At 47.9% G+C, this 12,039-nt stretch overlaps 1 protein-coding gene across 1 annotated transcript in view; it reads right to left on the bottom strand.

Moving 5' to 3' along the window:
- Positions 1-12,039, bottom strand: part of DICER1 (dicer 1, ribonuclease III) — a 101,269-nt gene that overhangs the window by 63,340 nt on the left and 25,890 nt on the right. The window contains 1 exon segment of the mRNA XM_048853214.2: positions 11,543-11,620. The gene's annotated coding sequence lies outside the window, so the exon portion shown is untranslated.

Below are 12,039 nucleotides of genomic sequence, written 5' to 3' on the forward strand. Positions count from 1 at the left end.
CTGAAACAGCATAATGTCATGGGAATTCGGGTTAAGTACCAGTATTGACTTGAGGAAAAAAGGCCTCCTTCTGAACCACCACCATTACCTTCCACAGCAGCAGGCTTTTCCTAATATATCTCACATCCGAGTAAAGGGCAGGGACATGTTTGCTTAGCTTTGAGATTTGACAAGATCACAGTCTAAAATGGGTATGGCTGTAAGCCGGAAAAAATGATTACAAACCTTCCGTAACTGTTGTTCTTCAAGATGTGTTGCTCACATTCCATGTTAGGGGTGTGCACCGTTGCCGGAGATTTTTTCCCTCGGTGGTATCCGTCAGGCTGGCTCTAGTGCCCTCTGGAGCCGCGTACTCATGTGCTGGTACATGGGGTGCTGCCTGCCACACACCCTCTCCGTTCCTTCTTCTCAGTCAACTGCAACAGAGGAGTAGGAGGTGGGTTGTGGAATGGACAGGAGCAACACATCTCGAAGAACAGCAGCTATGGAAGGTTAGTAACCATTTTTTCTTCGAGTGCTTGCTTCCACATTAGGGGACTCACAACCAGTACCCTCAGTAGGTGGGCTCGGAGTTCATGGACATGCTGACTGTAACACTGGTCTTCCAAACTTGGCATCATCTCGAGCCTGTCGAGTGATGGCATAATGGGATGCAAAAGTATGCACTGATTAAGTTGCTGCCCTGCAGATGTCTTGGATTGGGACTTGTGCAAGGAACACAGATGAAGAGGCCTGATCTCTCGTGGAGTAAGTGGTTAGGACAGGCTGGACGTGTGACATTCGCCTGCTCATAACAAGCCTGAATACAGGCAGATCTCCAGGAGGAGATCCTCTGGGCTGATACTGGAAGGCCTTTCATCTTTTCTGCTATTGCTACAAAGAGTTGTGTGGATTTGAAAAAGGATTTAATACACTCAATATAGAAGGCGAGGGCACGTCTAACATCTAATGAATGACGCTGCTGCTCCTCAGAGTTCTTGTGAGGCTTCGGGAAGAAGACTGGCAGGAAGATAGCCTGGTTGCTATGGAACTGTGAGACCACCTTTGGCAGGAAAGACGGGTGGAGGTGCAGTTGGAAGTTGTCCTTGAAGAACACTGTGTATGGTGCTTCTGACATAAGGCCCTGATTTCAGAGACCCTTCTGGATGAGGTGATCACCACCAGAAAGGCGACCTTCCAAGAGAGAAGTAGTAGCGGGCACGATGCTAAAGGGTTGAAAGGAGGGCCCATGAGCCCCAACAGAACCAGGTTTAAATTCCATGGAGGGATTGGTTCACAGACCTGGGAGTAGTGTCTCTCCAATCCCTTGAGAAACTGAACCATCATCTAATTAGAGAACACTGACCTGCCGTTCACCGGCTGGTGGAAGGCCAAGATTGCGGCTAAGTACACTTTGAGATACACTCGGGCCAGATCTTGCTGTTTTAGATAGAGCAGGTAGTCCAAGATAGCCTGGAGGGAAGAACAAACCTGAGAGAGATCTCACAGAGATGCCCATAGGGAGAAGTGCTTCCATTTGGCAGGTAGGTAGCCCAAGTGGAAGGCTTCCTACTACCTATTAAGACCTTTCAAACTTGCTCTGAACAGGCCTGCTCCTCCGGGTTCAGTCATGTAACATTCATGCAATTAGGTGAAGGGAGGCAAGGTGGGCGAGGAGCAACCAGCGGTGGTCTTCTGAGATGAGGTCCGGACAGAGCAGAAGTGGAAGAGCAGATGCTATTGATAAATACAGCAATGTGCCAATCCAGATGTGACGTGGCCATGCCAGGGCTATAAGAATAACCATCACCTTGTCCCGCTTGATTTTCAGGAGGACCCTGGGAACCAGAAGGACAGGGGGAAAAGCGTACAGCAGGAGCCCTATCCATGGGAACACAAAGGCGTCGGAGAGGGAGTCTGGACTGTGCCTGCGCAGTGAGCAAAACTGATGGCACTTCCTGTTTTGCTTGGTCGTGAACCCGTCTACCTGGGGAGAACCCCACCTTTGGAAGAAGAACCTGGCAATCTCCGAGTGAAGGGACCACTTGTGGTCAGAGAAAAAGGATCTGCTGAGCTGATCCACCAGTGCATTCTGGGATCCTGGAAAGTGTGACGCCACAATGTGGATGAAGTGCCACACTCAGAAGTCCCACAGATGAATGGCCTCCTGACGGGGCAAAGAATCAAGCACCTCCCTGTTTGCTGATACAGAACATGGCCATGGTATTGTCTGTCAGAACTTGCACCACCTTGCCTGAGATCTGGGGGAAGAACACTTTATAGGCTAAGCATACAGCCCTGAGTTCCCCCCTAAGTTTATGTGCAGGGACAGTTCTTCCTGGGACCATAGGCCCCAAGTCCTGAGGAGGTGGAAGTGGGCTCCCCAACCTAGGTCTGATGTGTCCGACACTAGGGACACTGATAGCTGAAGGGGTAACAAAGGGTACTCCCATCATCACTGACCTTGGGTCTTTCCACCAGTCCAGGGAGGTGAGGACGAGGGGTGGAACAGTGAGCACTGAATCTAAGTGGTGTCTGTTGGGGGAGTAAATTGACACTAACCATGTCTGTAGGGGCCTAGGTCTTGCATGACAAACCACATAAGTGCATGGAGCCATATGCCCCAGTAGCTTGGGGCAAACTTGGGATGTCATAACTGTGTGGACCATGACCTTGGATATCAGGTCTGACAGTTTGGAATCAGGCCTCGGGAAGGAAGGCACTGGCTTGGGTCAAGTCAAGCACTGCCCCCAATAAATTCTAGTCTCTGAACTGGAGCAAGAGTGGACGTTTATCAACAGGTCCAGCACTCAGAAGGTAGCTTGGATCACGCTGATGCTGTTCGCACATAAGCCTCTGACTGACCCTTGATCAACCAGTCATCAAGGTACAGTAGACCTGGACACCTCACCATCTGAGAAAGGCGTCTACTATTGCCATACACTTTGTGAAAACCTGAGAAACTACAGACAGGCCGAAAGGAAGAGTGGTGAATTGGTAGTGGCACTGGTTCACAATAAATCTGAGAAATCTTCTGTGGCCACAGAAGATAAAAATGTGAAAGTATGCATCCTTTAAGTCCAGGATGGCATACCAATCCCCTAGATACAGGGAGGGAATGATGGAGATCAGGGAGATCAAGAGGAATCTCAATTTCTTGAGATATCTGTTGAGGTGATGCAGGTCCAGAATGGTCTGGAGGCCCCCCCTGGCCTTTGGGATTAGGAAATATAGGGAGTAACACCCCTCCCCTCTCAAGTCTTTAGGAACTTCCATAATGGCCCCCCATTCACAGGATGGGCTGCACCTCCTAGGTAAGGGCTGATCATGAGCAGGGTCCCCGAAGAAGGACGTGGGTGGGAGGGAGCAGTGGATGAAAACTGAAAGATAAAGCCAATTGTCTCTGTACTTAGCACCCAGCAGTCTGACATTACGCAGGACCACACCGGGCTGAAGTGCGACAAACGGTCCAAAAATAAAGGGAAAGCAGGATCTGACGAGTGAGCTGGTATAGCGTGCTCAGGCACACCTTCTAAAGGCCTGCTTGGGCTCATTGGAGTACCTATGAGACCCTGGCTGGGAGGTTGAGGTGGACAGGAGAGGCTGATGCCTCTTGTAAACGCTCCCTTTCCTTTTATAGGGCTCCTGTCTCAGAGATAGCACCAAAAAATGAGGTGGCTGTTGGGGCCTGAAGTGCTTCCTGGAAGCAGCTGGAGCTTAGAGGCCCAAGTACTGGAGGGTGGCCCTTGAGTCCAACCCTTGAGTTGTCTGCTCCGAGAACAGCGAGGAGCCTTCAAAAGAGAGGTCCTGGATAGACTGCTGGGCCTCATGAGGAAGTCCCAAGGACCGGAGCCAAGAGCAACGCCTCATGGTGACACCTGAGGCCTTTGTCTTGACTATTGTGTCAGCTATGTCCAGAGCTGCCCGGAGAGAGGTCCTGGCCACGTTCTTACCCTCCTTCAAGAGGGTAGAGAATTCCTGCCTTGAATCTTGAGGCAGAGAGCCTTTAAACTCGGCCAGGGAGTCCCAAAGATTGCAACTGTATCTCCCTATGACGGGGTTAGGAATCACCACCGCTGGCGCCTCCCACTGGTTGCTCTGGGAATTAGCTCTCTCCAGTCATGGAGCACCTTTTTCACGTGGTGCCTTGCCCTTCGTCTGCTCTGCTGCTTGGGGACCCTCGTTGCTCCCCGCTAGGCAGCATTCTCTTTGGGGCACTGCCCTCTGGCAGTGCCCACTGCTCCGGTCTCACCCCCTTCCGGGGGTTTGGTGTTATCAGCAGTCCACGAGCTACACCTGTTGTAGTGGCCGGCTGCAGCCTCTAAGTCTAGCCCCTTATCGCAGGGACCAGCCGCAGCCTGGATCAGGCCACGCTCCTCTTCAGCCAGGTGTAGCACAAGGGGAAGAGGGGGACCCAGGCCCACCCGCTACTCTGGGTCCCGACCCAGGGACCCTCTAGCGGCAGCCTCTCTGCCCTCCTTCTCTTCCACTGCCTTGCTATTGTCCCTGGGCCACTTCCCCTTCGGCCCTACGCACCTACCGGGCCTACGCCAGCAGCCTGGGGTTTTCCCTAGCCGGTGCTCCCCAACTCCTTCTGGCCTTCCCCAGCACTGCTCTATCCAGGGTGCTACCTTCCAGCTCAGGAGTCAGTCCTCCTCCCTTAACCCCCAAGGAGAGACTGCCCACTCCCTTCCTGGGGCAGCCTTTATATATGGCTGAGTCTGGCTCTGATTGGCTGTCTCTAACTCAGTCTCTGACTGGCTCACTAGCAGGCCTTCTCTGATTGGCTGCCCACGTGCACCGCCTCCCTGGCCTGCTGAAGCCCCATCTAGTAAAGGAGTGGGGCAGCCACCCCGCTACACTCCCTAACAAACCTTGCTGGTTAGAGATATGCAGTTGAAGGCTACCCATTGAATAAACGTCTCTCCCAAACAGGTCCAGTTTTTGTGTGTCTTTTTGTCTGGGGGTAGCGCTCAAATGGGCCTGCCTGTCCCTTTTGTTGGCTGCCGACACAATCAGGGAACCTGGGGGTGGGAGGTGTGTGCGAGTACAGGTACTCAAACCCACTTGCTGGCACATAGTATTTCTCCTCTGCCCTCCCTGAGGTGAAAGGCAGAGAAGGAGTTTTCCACAGGGCCTTGACCGCACCCATTACAGCCTCATTAATGGGGAAGGCCACTTTGGAGGGAGCTACTGCAGCCAGAATGTCAATAAGGCTGTGGGATTTTTCCTTAAGCTCCTCAGTTTCCACCCCCAGAAGATCCTGATAGGCCTTGAAGATGTCCTGTGGAAGCGAGCTACTGGGCCCCTATGCAGCCTCGTCTGGGAGGACAAGGAGGCAGCTTGCACCGGAAGAGGGACTCCTTCCTCTTCCTCAGCCTCAACAATGCCCACAGAAGCCAACTCCTGGATGTCTGTACCGGAGTCTAGGTCTGGTGCCAAGCAGGAAGGTGCAGTAGCCCACCTCTATGAAACCACAGAGTATGATTGATGGGAGGGAGGACAAAGTACCAGAGTAATTCCCCAATGGTTCCAGTATGGCCACTGCACAGGCCACAGACCCATGGGCCAGGTGACAGCGAGGGGACCCACACCGAGGTCCGGTGGCACATAGGCTGCACATAGGTTTCCCCTTCAGACTCTGATGAAGAATTCTCCCTTGGTGACCATGGTGGAACAATACCCCTCTCTGCCTCCAAATGGTACCAAGAGTATGGGGACTGGCAGCAGAATGGAGATGGCTGCAACAACTGGATCAGGGCCAGTTTGCCCCTAAAGGGTGCCACAGGGCCCAGTGCCAGGAAGGAGCTTGACACTCCCTGCTCTTTCCTGCTCTCAGTAATCGTCGGAGACAGCACTGGAGCCGGGGTGACCAGGAGTGAAAGTAAATCTCTGGCCACTGCAAAAGCCTCCAGAGTTGTTGGGACAGTGAGACCACTAGTGCCGCAGTAGCTTCTGGGTGTCAGCAGAGGGTCCTGCACCAGACTCAATGCTCTGAGTGGAGTCAACGGTGCCACCATGGGACCGGGGGTGAAGGAGTAGCCTGGTGCAGGTTGTACTGAGCTTCCTTCCCCCATGCTTTTCTTTTTTCTGCACTGGTGAGCACCCTCTGTCGGTGTGCTGCTTTTTGTGTTTCTTTGTAGTTCTGGAGATGGTGAACGGTGCTACGAAGAGCATGGTGCCGGAGGAGGGCTTCATGCTGAAGCTAAAGTGCTTGGTGCAGAATTGGAATAACTTGGCTCTGAGGCTGGTCTGAGATTAGGATAGCCTTCAGTCTTATCATTCTGTCCTTTTTGGTGTGGGGTCTAAAGTCCTGACAAATCTGGCACTTATGCAAGGTTTGAAGCCCGGGGCATGCCCAGCCCCTGGGGTGAAGGGAGTCCCTCAATGATAGCGACTATATAGCTACACTAATTATTTACTCTAACTACAAAATCTATGAACATTGAAAACTAGATTTAATTAACAAACTAGGGATTAGAGCTCAAATCCCACTGGGAAGAAGCCTTGCCAAAGAAAGAGGGGTCGTTCCAGCAACTGTCATGAGTGATAAGATGGAACAGAGGGTGTGTGGCCAGCAGCACCCCTTATACAGGCGCATGAGCCTGTAGCTCCAGAGAGTACTAGAGTCAGCCCGATGGACACCGCTGAGGGAAAAATCTCTGGCAACAGTGCATGCTGAGTGCACACACCTAACATGGAATAGACATGAGCAAGCCCTGGAAGAAGAAGAAGAAGAAGAATGAAAGATTTGTACCCTTCAAAGTTTCTATTTCAAAAGCAAGAAAAACAACAAATTCTTTAATAAACCAAAATTGTACAGAAGTATCTAGAAACCAAGAAAAAAATTAATCAGTTTATCTGAAAAAAAATGTAAGGTTTTAATTGGAAACAGTCAACAACTAAGTACTTGTGTTCAGAATCTACTGAGAGGAATTAACTGGATCCTGAAACTAACCAAGAAGAGAAGCAGACAACAGCTGAACAAAGTCAAAATAGTTGTGTAGCAGGGCAGTCACCCCACTTTGGCTCAGAAAGGGTTAAAAGCCAGCCCTTGGGGAGGGATGGGGCTGAGAGCCAATAAGAAAAGGCTGGGAGGCAGCCAATCAGGGCCAGGCTGGGCCCTACAAAAGGGCTGTGAGCCAGTAGGTGAGTCAGTCTCTCTCTAGCTTTGGAGAGAGATGGACCTAGCTACCTGAAGGAGCAAAGGGTACCATGGACAGAGCAGTGCTGGGGAAGGGGCAGGCTGAGCTGGGGAGCTCAGCCTGCTGGGGACCTCCCAGGCTGCAGCCTGACAGGAAGGCTTAGAGAGGTACTGGGCTGCAGGGAAAGGCAGCAGGTCCAAACCCCCCCTTGCCAATGATGAGTGGCCATTACACTGAAGTCCGCCCCAGTGAACAGGGGCTAGATGATGACTGGCAGTAACCACTGACGCAAGGTGGGCTTAGAGGGTTGAGGGTTCCCCTGGAAGGGGACACACAGAGAGTGGGGGTCCTGTTGAGGAAGAACGGCAGGGTAAGGGGCACCGGGGTTCAGGAGGGACACAGGGTCTGAGGCAGGTGAGCCGCTGGCCAGCAGTGGGCACTCTGAGCTGGAAGCAAGCTAATCCCCAGGGCAACCAGCAGGAGGCGCCAAACCGGTAAATCTCACTTCGCTACAAGCTGGCCTGCCAGGTCAGTGTGGGCAATGAACATATTTGCTAATCTTGATCTTCTACATTAACTTTGTAAATTAGTGAATGTGAAAACTCCGATGAAGTAAGCTGTAGGTGATGAAAGCTTATGCTCCAATAAATTTGTTAGTCTCCAAGGTGCCACAAGTCCTCCTTTTCTTTTTGCGGATACAGACTAACACAGCTGCTACTCTGAAACCTGTCAAACTGTTGAACCCAAACTTGGGGAGGGAAAAATACTTCAGAATTATTGTATAAGTTATCTGCTGGCTCATCAGAGCAGAGCAGAGGCAGCACAACATGCTGCGTCAAAACAAAACTGACAAGACCAATTTTAGGCCTACTAGCCTTGATAAGGTAACAGCCATACCACTTTGGGCTGTGACTGTTACGTGAGTGTTTAAATGGGAGACCTCCAAGAAAAACTCAGATGCGGCAAAGAGCGGTAGTGATTCAGTAGGTGCTACTTCCATTCACAGCAATATTGATATTATACCCTTTCTGAGTCTCATGGGGAGAAAACGTGCTGTTGGAGCTGAAATCTTTCAGGTCAAATGTAAAACCAAGGTCCTAACTAGCCCATTCATTAAACTGATTCCAGAATAGATTTGAAAGAGCAAAAGGTATTCACTCCAGAATCCTGCTCACATTACTACTTCAGTAATACTCTGCCTAGTAAATATTTTCTTTGTAATTTCAGTTTGAGTAACTAGTCTCATTAAAAATGACTACATTCTACTCTTGAGGTGGCTGCACTTCAGCAGCGGGTGAGTGTTTTATTTTCTGTATAGATTTTACACAGTGTGCACATGTATGTATAAAAACATATTACAAACAAACTACGTTAAGAACATATTAAAGTTGCAAAGTAAATCACTCGATTTAGGAAATGTCAAGTTAGAAAGACTGGGAACTGTGCTTTGAACATGTGAAAGTGTTACAAAATGCAAGTACTCTGGAAAAAAATCAGGTCCCAGTCATCTCAAATTAGGCACCCAAAGTTAGTGGAAACTTTTGAGTTTAATCTCAGGGCCTCTGCTCCTCATCTGTAAAATGGGGATACCATCCCCTCACTTCAAAGAAGTATTGTGAAGATAAATTTGTTGATGTTTGTGAAGCCTCTGGATACTATAGTGTTGAGTGCCATAGAAAAACCCAAAGAAAATTAATAATTCTGTGTTCAGAGCAGGATTTGAATAGTATGTAGTAAATAAGGCATCGGGTCACAAACAATGAGGAAAACAAAATATTGAGTAGGTGCTCAGTAAATAAGCACCATCTCTCTTGTGAGCTAAATGAGGACAGGAGTCCTGTGGAAAAACTGGTATGTGACCATGTAAGCACAAAGGGGCTGAATTAAGGTGGCATATGCAAACATAATCATGGCATTTCCTAACTTTTCAGTGCTTGACTTTGCAACTTAATGATTTTAACATAGTTCTTGTGTGTGTAATATATCATACATGAATCTGTGAAACATTTTAGGATTTTTCTGTTTCATCAACAGACAATAATTGTTTTCACATCCAATAGTTAAGTAATCTGTTCTTTCAGCAGTCACTAACCTTGATCTATGAATTTCTATCTGACATAATTCTAGTGATGCGAAAGTTCTGTACCTAGCTTTTAACTCTACCAACAAACTTCTAGTTTCCCCTCTAAATAACACTCTCAGATGTTGAAGAAAAGTGTTTCCAGGACTGAATCCACAGGACAGGTAGCAAATTTAAAAGAAAGTCACTCATCAACTATAAAAAATTGCATTAAAGTTTCTCTGCTTAACTGCTATCTCTCGCTACAGCACTCAAACACTATGTTATTTTTAGAAAAAAAGTTCTATATATCAGCCAAATACGTCATTTTAAATAAAACCCAGAAAGATCCAAAAATAATATCCTGTTCCATCTCTTGGGTATCAAAGAAGAAAATGTAATGGAACTTGAGCATCAACAGATGAAAGTAAACATTAAACCATGAAATGGAAAATACTCACTGGAAGCATTCCATGCCCGTTCCTGCAAAATTTGGAGAGATTCTATTCCAATTTTTGTACACTTAATGACTTATTTGCTTTGAAATTTGCTGCTCTCCTGGTGGATAAAGTCTTTGAGGCAGAAATTGTCCTCTTTGCCAAACTTGGGGCACACACACAATACACCTTTCACAATACTAATATTTAACAAAGGTAGCATATACGTTTGTAGCTAATTTAAAAAACGGCATTAAAAATTTATTCACTTCCATTTGCTTTATCAAAGATATAGAATCATAGAATATCAGGGTTGGAAGGGACCCCAGAAGGTCATCTAGCCCAACCCCCTGCTCAAAGCAGGACCAATTCCCAGTTAAATCATCCCAGCCAGGGCTTTGTCAAGCCTGACCTTAAAAACCTCTAAGGAAGGAGATTCTACCACCTCCCTAGGTAACGCATTCCAGTGTTTCACCACCCTCTTAGTGAAAAAGTTTTTCCTAATATCCAATCTAAACCTCCCCCACTGCAACTTGAGACCATTACTCCTCGTTCTGTCATCTGCTACCATTGAGAACAGTCTAGAGCCATCCTCTTTGGAACCCCCTTTCAGGTAGTTGAAAGCAGCTATCAAATCCCCCCTCATTCTTCTCTTCTGCAGGCTAAACAATCCCAGTTCCCTCAGCCTCTCCTCATAACTCATGTGTTCCAGTCCCCTAATCATTTTTGTTGCCCTTCGCTGGACTCTCTCCAATTTATCCACATCCTTCTTGAAGTGTGGGGCCCAAAACTGGACACAGTACTCCAGATGAGGCCTCACCAATGTCGAATAGAGGGGAACGATCACGTCCCTTGATCTGCTCGCTATGCCCCTACTTATACATCCCAAAATGCCATTGGCCTTCTTGGCAACAAGGGCACACTGCTGACTCATATCCAGCTTCTCGTCCACTGTCACCCCTAGGTCCTTTTCCGCAGAACTGCTGCCTAGCCATTCGGTCCCTAGTCTGTAGCTGTGCATTGGGTTCTTCCGTCCTAAGTGCATATATATTATATATTATATATATTTGACCATAAGAACTGAAAATTAAAACAGTATTGTGATTATTTATCCTTACTAAGATTTCAGCCTACTTTGGCAGTTCAAACTTAGTTTTTCACTTAAGTAGAAGTCTTGCATGAAAGACCCTCTAACCTTGGAGAAAAACCTCAACAATAACCAGATGGAGTGGGAAAAGTTTCACTTTCATTGAAATAGGACAGTAACTAATTTCTTGGATATTTCCAAAATGAAGAGTTCAGAATTCTGGATTGCACTTCAGAGTCCTGTGTAAAGTCAGTTTCTTTCATCTGTAACTATAAGAACCACACTTAGGAACTAGTCAAACAAGTTGACCTTGGAAGATGGACTAGATGACCTAATGGGTCCTTCCCATTTCTATAATCTCTGTAATATGATTGTATGAAACTCTTTCTCTGTGTTGGCATTCACTTGAAGCATTCTAGAAAGAGAGCCTGAGTTTTTGTTTTGTCTTCCCAAATTTTTCTAAGAGACTATTGGATCTCAGGTTTGTTTTCTTTAAACTCAAGAAAAGTGCAAAGAGAATGTATTGTAGCTGAAATACTCAAAAGCCCTCTAGGAACAAGTTTCCCTGAGGTATCTTTCAGTGGAAATATGGTGCAATTATTTAACCTCATTTTTAGTTTCCTTCTTGAACCAAAAAACCCTAGAGTTTTTAAGGCCATGTATAATAAGATGTGAACCGAAAAGATCACCTTTATACACACTCTATACAACATGTAAGCAGAATATTGCTTTCTCAACTGAGAGAATAAAAGGCTTTTTTTTGTTGTTACTCAGCAAAGCATATTTAATAATTTTAATAAGACCAGGACTATGACGAGGCTCATGTTAGACTGACCTGCCTCTGAAGAGCTTCCTCTATAACCCATGTAGTATTGTCAACAGCTGGAGTTCCTGACGGATTCTTCCTGACCTGCTGAAATGGTGGACAATTTAGAACTTAAGTCTCAGCAAATTAAGGACCTTTGAAGTCCCTCATCCTAGGTCAGGGGTGGGCAAACTTTTTGGCCTGAGGGCCACATCGGGGAATAGGAAATTGTGTGCCGGGCCATGAATGCTCACAAAATTGGGGTTGGGGTGTGGGAGGGGGTAAGGGCTCTGGTTGGGGGTGTGGGCTCTGGGGATGAGGAGTTTGGGGTGTAGGAGGGTACTCTGGGCTGGGACTGAAGGGTTCAGCGGGGGATCAGAGCTGGGGCACGGGTGCAGGAAAGAGTGCAGGTTCTGGCTCGGGGTGCAGGCTCTGGAGTGGGGCTAGGGCTGAGGTTTGGGGTGCAGGAGGGTGCTCTGTGCTAGGATCGAGGGGTTTGGGGAGGGGGATCAGGGCTGAGGCAGGGG

This window comes from Caretta caretta, chromosome 6 (genome assembly GCF_965140235.1).
Source record: "Caretta caretta isolate rCarCar2 chromosome 6, rCarCar1.hap1, whole genome shotgun sequence".
Taxonomy (NCBI): domain Eukaryota; kingdom Metazoa; phylum Chordata; order Testudines; family Cheloniidae; genus Caretta; species Caretta caretta.